The sequence below is a fragment of the Ochotona princeps genome, chromosome 4 (genome assembly GCF_030435755.1).
Source record: "Ochotona princeps isolate mOchPri1 chromosome 4, mOchPri1.hap1, whole genome shotgun sequence".
Classification (NCBI taxonomy): Eukaryota; Metazoa; Chordata; class Mammalia; order Lagomorpha; family Ochotonidae; genus Ochotona; species Ochotona princeps.
The window spans coordinates 83,424,340-83,433,920 of NC_080835.1; the positions used below are offsets into that span (position 1 = coordinate 83,424,340).

At 39.4% G+C, this 9,581-nt stretch overlaps 1 non-coding gene across 1 annotated transcript; it reads left to right on the top strand.

Moving 5' to 3' along the window:
* Positions 1-7,279: 7,279 nt before the first annotated feature.
* LOC118759552 (U6 spliceosomal RNA) lies at positions 7,280-7,387 on the top strand. Its single transcript, XR_004996255.2, has one exon. It is a non-coding gene; the product is annotated as a U6 spliceosomal RNA (small nuclear RNA).
* The last annotated feature ends 2,194 nt before the right edge of the window (positions 7,388-9,581 follow it).

Genomic DNA, 9,581 nt, shown 5'->3' on the forward strand with positions numbered 1-9,581 from the left:
TCTTCTATGTATAAATCCTATTGACACCTACAAAAATATTAAAACAAGTGAATTTAGCAACTTTTTTATACTTATTTATTTTTATTGAAAAGTCATATTTACTGAGAGAAGGAGAGAAAGAGGGAAAGATCTTCAATCTGCTGGTTCACTCTCCAAGTAGCTGCAATGGATAGAGCTGAACTGATCCAAAACCAGGAGCCAGGATCTTCTATTGGGTCTCCCAAGTGAGTGCAGGGTTCCAAAGCTTTTGGACCATCCTTTACTGCTTTCCCTGGCCACAAGCAGGGAGCTGTGTGGAAACTGGAGCAGCCGGGACAAAAACTGGCACCCATATAGGATCCCAGCACATGCAAGCTAGGACTTTAGCCATTAGGCAACTGTGCTGGGCCTGAATTTAGCAACTTCTTAATATTAATCTATGATGAATAAATTGTATGCATTTATATATACATAAATATAAATTATATTCATATATATGTGTATGTACATACATATAAAATTCTTTGGGATAAGAGTGCTAATAATTAATGGTACAAACTGAAGATAGTTCACATTAATTAATTAGAAAATGCAGTATTATTTCTATCAATCCTTCACAAACTAAAGAATCAACATCAAATTTCATTAAAATACAAGCAGGTTGTTTTAGAGAAACTAGTACCCAAATTAATATTCTAATATTCAAACAGAAATTGAAAGGATACAGAATAGTTCAAATGACTGAAAAGTATATAGTTACAGCATTTCTATAACCTGAATTCAACTGATATTATAAAAGTCACTATATATAACAGTATAACATTGACATAAAGATAAGCAAGTAAGAAAAATTAAAGAATGTATAAATTTATTTTCAATAAAATTATAAAGCCTTTCGAAAAAAATAATTTAAAGCATATCACATACCAATATATTAAACTTAAAAATAGTAAAATTTCTAGGGAAAAAACAGGATGTTATTTTATATTTTGAAAGAGCGGTTTAGTTATTTTAAAGGCAGAGTTAGAGAGAGAGCAGGAAAGAGAGAAAGAAAAGCCTTCTATCTACTGGTTTACTCCACAATGGTTGCATGATCGGGGTGGGCAAGGCTGAAATCAGGAGTTAAGAGCTTCGTCCAGGTCTCCTAACTGAATGTTGCAGCCAAAGGAACTGAGAATTCTTCCACTGCCTTCCTGAATGTTTTAATAGGGAGATTAAAAGTGCAGCAATTGTTTCATGAACAAATGCCCATAATGGATGCCAGTGCTGCAGACCATGGCTTAACTCAATGTGCCACAGGACCTGCCCCCAGAATGCTCTTTTAAATCCTTGGCAAAGATTTCTTATATGTAAAAATAAAAGCACAAATTTTAATAAAAAATATTAATCAGAAGACATGAAAATTAAGTGTTTGCTCATGAAAAGATACTGCCAAGAACAAAATCATCAGCCAGGAGTAGCCTTACATACTAAGAGATTCATTGAAGAAACTGTACCAAATATTTACATTTGATCTTAGCCAAAAGTCTGAGAAGCAATGTATCAAATATGTAAAACATGGGCCTGGTGCGATAGCGTAGTGGTTAAGTCCTCGCCTTGAACACCCTGGGATCCCATATGGGCACCGGTTCTAATCCCGGCAGCCCCACTTCCCATCCAGCTGCCTGCTTGTGGCCTGGGAAGGCAGTCGAGGATGGCCCAAAGCCTTGGGATCCTGCACCCACGTGTTTTGAAGTGATGAAACAAAACAAAACAAAACAAAACAAAATCAAAATCTATGAGATACAGTTTTCGCTGATCTTTACTGGCAAGATATGTCTCCTATAGGCAACATATAGATGAGTTTCATTTTTTAATCCAGTTTACTAATCTATGATGTTTAATTGATCAGTTTAGTCCATTTACATTCAAGGGTAATATGAATGGGTGGTGATTTGGTTCTGTCCTTTTAGCAATGGGTTGCTTATTGATTTAGTCTTGTGATGTTAGGTTTCTGGAATGTACAACAGAACATCTTGAAGTATCCTTTGTAAGGCAGGTTTGGAAGAGGCATATTCTTTTAACTTTTCTTGACTGTGGAAGAATTTTATTTCATTTTCAAAGACAAAGTAAAGCTTTGCTGAGTCCGTTCTTCTGGGTTGATAATGTCTTCATTTCAGAATCTGGAATATGTCGCTCCATTCTCTTCTGGCCTGTAGAGTTTCCTGGGAGAGATCTCCTGTGAGTTTAACTGGCATTTCTTTTTATGTCAGTTGATTTTTTTCATGTGCACATTTAAGTATCTTTTCCCTATGTTTGATTGAAGACAGCTTGATTATCGAGTGTTGTGGTGAAGATTGCTTTGGTCAACCCTGTTGGGAGTGCTGTGCCCCTCCTGAGTGTTGTTTCCCAATTTTTTCTCTGGAATAGGGAAATTTTCTCTTATTATTTAATTACATACACTCTAAATTCCAGCAACTCTTTCTGCACCTCCTGGAAGTACCATCACGCTTATACTTGCGTTTAGTAGTGTCTTTCAATTCTTGAATACTTTTTTAGCTTAACCCAGCTCTGCTTCCAGCTTTTTGTTTGTTTCCTCCCATTGATGGGACATTGCTTCTAATTTTGAGATTCTTTCTTCTGACTCCTTCATTCTGTTTTGGAGACTCTCCACTGTACTTTTAATTTGCTCCACTGTATTCTTCACTTTTTATATATCAGCTTTCATTTGATTCATTTCCAGTGTGACATATTCCTTAAATTGCTTGAATGCCTGCTTTACATGCTTCTCACTGTAGATAAGAAGTTTTATAGCAGTATGTTGAATTCTGTATCCCGCATTTTCTCAATGTATTCATCAGTTAACTCTGAGGGTTGCAAAGCGTTTTGCTCCTTTGCAGGAGAGTCTTCAGTAATATTCATTGTGCCTTTTTCATTTCTTCAGCAATACATTAGTCATTCAGTAGCATGTTATTTAACTTCATCTTGTTGTTAATTTTTTTCTTCCTGTTGTAGATTTTGTATTGTAGCTTTTAATTTAAGGGGATGTGTACTAACTGTGTAATGGAGACTATCATATCCAGATGTGAGGACACAATGCACTATTCATCTCTACTTCCAGATCAAAGGTGGACTCCCAATGAAACTGTTAACTATAACTTGACAATGGGATGCTGGACTCTCTGTCATTGTCCATGCCTGCATTGATGGACAAATGACTGTCTATGAAAAACTCTACTGTAGTAATAATATAGGGGAATTCAGTGTGTGTGTGTGGGAGGGGAGGAATTTGAAAAGGAGTAAGGGAAATCCAAGGGCCTATGAAACTGTATCATAAAATGATAATAATAATAAGAAGAAGAAGAAGAAGAAGAAAACAAACAAAACAAAAAAGACAGACTCAAGTGTGTGAAGGATGTTTTTGCTCATAGATATTTATACAAGATAGATGAAAATAGATAACCATAGAAAGTTATATGTAATTGGGGCAGGCACTATTGCTCAATAATCCACCACCTGCTAGCGCCAGTATCCCATTAGTGCCGGTTCCTACCATGGCTACTCAACTTCCCATCCAACTACCTGCTAATGGCCTGGGAAAGCAGCTGATCCAGCTTGATCCAAAGCCTTGTGATCCAGCACCCACACAGAGAACCGGGGAGAAGCTCCTGTCTCGACTTTGGAGCAGCTCAGCTATAGCCACTGTGACCATTTATGGAGTTAATCTGCATTTATGGAGTGGATCTGTATCTCCCTTACTTTGAAAATTTGCCGTTCCAATAAAAATTAATAACTCTCCATAAAAATAATATTTTATTATTGGAAGTACCTGGCAATGCAAGTATCCATCAATAGGTAAATATATTTCTAATATCACAATGAACCTCTACTAGCAATAAAAAAAGAGAGAGGGAAATGGAAAAACAATGGATAAAACAACATGGATATTATAGGATTTAGGATGACCTACCCAAATATTGCACCTTGGTATAGTAACAAAAAGGACAGAAGAGAAATGTTTTCCTGACCTCTCTGCTCCTCTATCAGATCACAATCTATGTATCATATTTCTTTGTTTTCCTTAGACCATAAAGTAATTAACAACAGAATCTCTTCATCGTGATATCTCTTTTTTTCCACCATATATGGCACGACATTTGGTTCTTAACAAAAGCTTTAAAACAGATAGGAAGTACTGTTTGTCCTCGGAAAAGTTGTTCATCTGTTTGGAATAAAACGCTTAGTTCTAGAAGCTTAGTGTGTCATTTCCAATGTTCTTGGGCCCAACTTTTAATACTTAATTGGCTTGAACAAAACTAATTTTCATTGGATTTATCCAAATGGATATCCTACTCCTGAAGATTCCCCTAAATGAAAAGGAATCGGCTCTCAATTCCTCCGTTGCAACAGAAATTGTGTCTTTACCCAATCCTTAACAGGAAATGTTTCCATGCACTGATAGAAAATTTCACTACGGACTTTTCCCCCCTGATGTTATCTCCAGGTGGGATGCAGGATACATGGAAGTGAAATGTGCAGGATTAGCTGCAGCCTCTCGACAGCAACAGGCAGTTCTCAATTTTATAAGTGTTCAAATCTAAGGGTCAAAACAGCTGTCTCTTTCCCTTCCTATTCTCACTCCCATTTCTCATGGAACTCTCATCCTGATTAATGTTTTATATATAAAGGGGCAGAATTTGTGTATTTATTATGTATAGTTTTAAAAGCATTATTATTCTTACCCAACATAGCCTGCCTTCTTCCCACACCACTACCCTCCTTCCTTGTTCTTTTATATTTTTGTGTTTAGTTTTTACAACGACACATCTTTGATTTTCTTTAGGACTGCTTAGCATGTGATTGTCCAAATACAAAATGAACATGGACTAGAAAACTGTGAATCATAGAACCTGAGTATGTGTAGAAGGGAAGCCACATCTTTGGGATCAAGACAGAACAAAACAGAAAAGCAGATCCAGAGCTTATATAAACCCAAACTCTGTAAGAAACAAGAGATCTGTTGAACAAAGAAATCTATAATTAAAATTCCCTGATTGCCTTGATGGTCTAATTTCAATTCTCTTCAATAAAAACATGCTGTGTCGATGTTTCTGCAAAACAGCTCTCTCTTCTAAGGCATAAAACACCTCAGGACTCTGAGAGAACTCTTTGAGACATCCAACTCCTATGTTTGGGTGCGTGTGATTGATTAAAAGCCACCCCCTTTCAATCTAGCTTCCTGCTAGTGCACATATGGCATGGTAACAGGAGATCACTCAGGTATTGGTCTCAGCTACACAAATGGTCTTGGAAAGCAGAAGACAAATAGTTTGAGTTACTACTAGCTGCTTCTCAGCCCATACAATGATGGGAATCTGGAAGAGAATCCAGACCTGCTGATTCAGGATGTGGGCATCTTAACCAGTAGTCAAAAGCTGTATTTTTTTTTTCCTTAAAACTTCTCCCTTCCACCTCCCATAATGATGATGCTAAGACCTTCCGCTTACTGGCTTCCAGAACTCTAAAAGGGTGCATTGCATTCATCATAAATTGCTTAGTCTCGAGTATTCTGTTATAACAGCACAAAGCAAAGACACTCTCGTAAAATCCTAATTTCTCATTCAACTTTTCAGTGTTTTTATGTGGTTTGTATCTGTGTTGATATCAGTCATATGTTCAACCTCTCAGCCACCCAAAACTTATTATACCTTATTAAAATGTGTTTGTTCCACTTAAAAAAGAAACTACCTCTAAACTTGAAAAAAAACACAGAGCTTATTTATTGTCATCTGGTAAGTAAATAAGCATCTCACCCATACTTGATTAATAGAATTCTATGTTGTTTGTTAAACATCCAGATTTCCACATATCTCTTTATGGAAATCCTGATTCAAAAATTTCAAATGTCTTTGAATATGACTGGGAGGTTTTGTTCACCTTTTACCAAAAGTCTGAAGTGAATGTTATAATTTAGTGAAGGTTTTGAGGCATGTTTACATTACTGTTTTTTAATTCCTCTGATAAGAATTACTTGGTATTGTGGTTAAACTAAGAACAAAAACAACCTCCAGGTGTCCCTTTAACCTCAGCCAATTTGAATTTATAGAAGAGGGAAGCAGGGATATGTTTATCTTATTGATTTGTGAAGGTGATTAACATCAGTGTTGTCATGAATGAGTATTAAGGTCGTGAACAGCTAACACATCTCAAGTTCTCTACACACTCAAAACTGCAGTGACTCTCCAGACAGATGGCTGCACTGAGAATTATGACACTTTATCTTAATTTGTATATGAAAGTTTTACCAATGAGCAAGATCCAGTGATAGAACAATAATTTATTGTTTAACACATGTGTTGATTGTCTACTTACTGTCAAGCTAACAGCTAAGGATATGTATAGGTGTCAAAATATATTCAATAATTGTAATAATCCAATTTAGAGTCCAATACAGATGAAGAACATTAATCATGCAATCATACCATTATGTAATTATAAAATGTGATAATTATGAAGAACAAAATTATAGGACATTATATGATCATATGAAAGGGAGTCCTGACTTAGTTTGGGGATTTAATGACAGTTTATATAAAGATTAGCACAATAATGTAGGAACATATATAATTGTAGAAAGTAGATGTGAAAATCCTCATTCATAAAAGTTAATTAAAATGATGTAGAATTAAAAGAAGGTATTGCAGAAACCATGCCATTTACCCCCTGCATTTCTCTACCAGCCCTGAATTGCTTAATAACCACAGCTGAGGGACTTCCATTGAGAAGTCCACAACATATGTATGTATGTAGAGGACCCACACCAAAGTGGTTTGGAGGGGAGAACAAGAGTGAAATAAGTTGATCTGTTAGCAGAATCTGTGGGGGCAATGTGGGCTCACCCCTGTGGAACTGCAGTCTCTGCTGGCTCCTCCTGTGGAACTGAGGATGGTGTCTGATCTAGCTGGGGAGACACCAAATGGGTTGATGTTCCCACTGGTGAGAATGAGAGTAGGATTGGGTGGAGCAGGCATGAGTGTGCATGGCTACTGACTGCCCTGGCACACATGTGCACTGGGGCGGTGGAGCAACAAATTGGCTTGACTCCAGCACCCACTTGTACTTGTGAGAGCCATTTTGAGGGTAGAACTGGCCAGAACAGGTCTTGACTCCCGCTGAACTATGGGAAAGCTGTGTCTGGGTGCATACCAGGTAACTCTGGGCTACAGCAACCAACGATAAGGACCAGAATGGGTTTGGCTTGTTGAGCAAGGCTACTGTTCTCACCAGGACAGGAGGTGGACATAGTCAAAAGTCAACCTGGGTGCTCGCTTCGGCAGCACATATACTAAAACTGGAACAATACAGAGAAGATCAACATGGCCCCTGTGCAAGGATGATAATGCAAATTCGTGAAGCATTCCATATTAAAAAAAAAAAAAAGAAAGAAAAGAAAAGAAAAAAAAGTCAACCTGGGCCAACGACTCACTAGTGTGTGCAAGAACTGCTACTGGGAGGAGACTTGATGGAGGAGCATGGGAAACTTCTTCACTGGGACACAGACTCTGCAGGAGAGCACAAGAAGTAAGGCAAGAAGCAGCCCAGACCATGTCAGGTTATAGGACCTGCCCGCTTACATGTGGATCAGGTTTGGGGATGGACCAGTCTTGGACAGCACATAATACCCACTAGCAGATCTGAGAACCAGCGTCGGGGGCAGGAGGAGCCAGATCAGGCCACCATACCAGCCAGTTCACATTAGGACCAGGACAGCAATTAGGCTGGGCTGGGATAGGCTGCAGTACCCACAAGCAGGATGTTGGAATACAGCCCATAGGAAATCTGGCACAGCAGAGGCCTGTGGGACCCTGTTGCGAAGAGGCTCCAGGAAAGAGAAGGTGGAAGGCCTCTCACCCACAGTGTGCTCTTGCCCCCAGTGAGTCCTTGGATGTGCTTTCATGCTCTCCTTGAAGAGAGGCGGACATCTGTGCTGTCTAGTCAATCAAGGAGGACAGTATTATCTATTGCCTGTTACTATAACCTTTTGACTAGGTCGCCTTGTTAGGTTCTTTGTTATCTCTGCATTCTTAGACATGATCTAATTCTGAGTTATGTCTGAACCATTGTTTCATGAAATGTATAAAAACTGAAACCCTGGAAATAATCTTGGTCAGTTGCCAAAAGAGAGCACCACTTCTTCAGGTCACATCTCCTCCCCAGGAACCCGCAAGGTAAACTTGCAGTAGGAGCTGGAATAGGGGGCAGACTAGACTAGGCCAGACAGCGCAGTAAGACTGCGGGAGCTCAGGTGAGGTGAGTCATGCCAGCCTGGGCCAAACAGGTGCCAGGTATAGGAATCCCAGTGACAGCGGATCTGATATGGCTTGGGTAGATTGGTTCAAGTCATGGGGTCCACATGTGTGGTGGTGGGTGGGTTCCTGAGCCCCGGGGACAGGGGAAACTGGAAGGTGTGGGCACTTGGCCTAGATCCTTGGTCCCACCTTCTAGGTGGATGTTGGTTCTGTGAACCCCAGGGTGGGGAATCTGGCGGGGCTTGGGTCTCCTTGTCCAGGTCTCAGGGCCAGCATAATAGGTTGGTATTGGGTTCGTGCACCCCAGGGATGGGGGATCTGGAGATGCTTGGGACGCCTGACCCAGCTTCTTAGATTCACCTACAAGAACATGTCTCACTTAATGAAAAAGGTAGAGCAGTGTACACAGCCCTGATGCAAAAAGAGATTTAAGGCAGCACATTTGGTGCTGTAGCAGAAGAACAGAACTAACTGGACAACAACCCCAAGCAACCCAAGACAGCAAATATTTTTGGTGAATGGAGCCAATGGACAATGGGAGGATGACATCATCATTGGATCGATGAAATCAGCATTTCAGAACTATCCAAGCCTCTTGGACAGACCCCTCGGAATATGTACACATTGAGACTCTGGGTTGATATGAGTTGGTGGTTCTTTATCCCTGGGTACTGGGATGTGTGGAAAGTCATGAGTGGTTTTCCCCTTTGTCTCTCCCTTCCCCCAGGAACAACAAAAAATGGCAAATTTGGAAGTAATGAATTCACCCAATTTTCCCTAAACCTTGATCATTCACACTCTGATCAACCATGTAATAATTATTTTAAAAACAAATTTAAAAAATAAAAAATAGAACTCGAGAAATGAAAACATTGAAAATCATTAGTTAGCCCCAAAATAGTCTCTAGCCATTATAATTTTAGGATCTCCCAGTAAATAATCAGAAGACAAAATCAGCAACAAATTTGATTAGAAGTTTCCAACAAAATTTGGCTTTCATTTTCAATTCCACACTTGGGGAATGCCTCATTCTATATAAGAATGCCAATTCTGATCACTTAAGCACGGGTGACTGGATTTAGGAACAGAAAAGCACCAAGAAGAGCAAAAGATAGAGGGATGAGAGAGAAATCCTACTACACAGGAAGTATACTTGTCACCTGTGGCAGCACCAGTTCACATTCTACCTGGTCTACTTCCAATCCAGCTCCCTGCTAGTATGCCTGGAAAAGTAATAAAATATGTCCAAAGTCTTGTGCCACTGTACCCATGTGAGACCTGGAAGAAGCTCCTGGCTCCTGGTTTCTGGTTTCT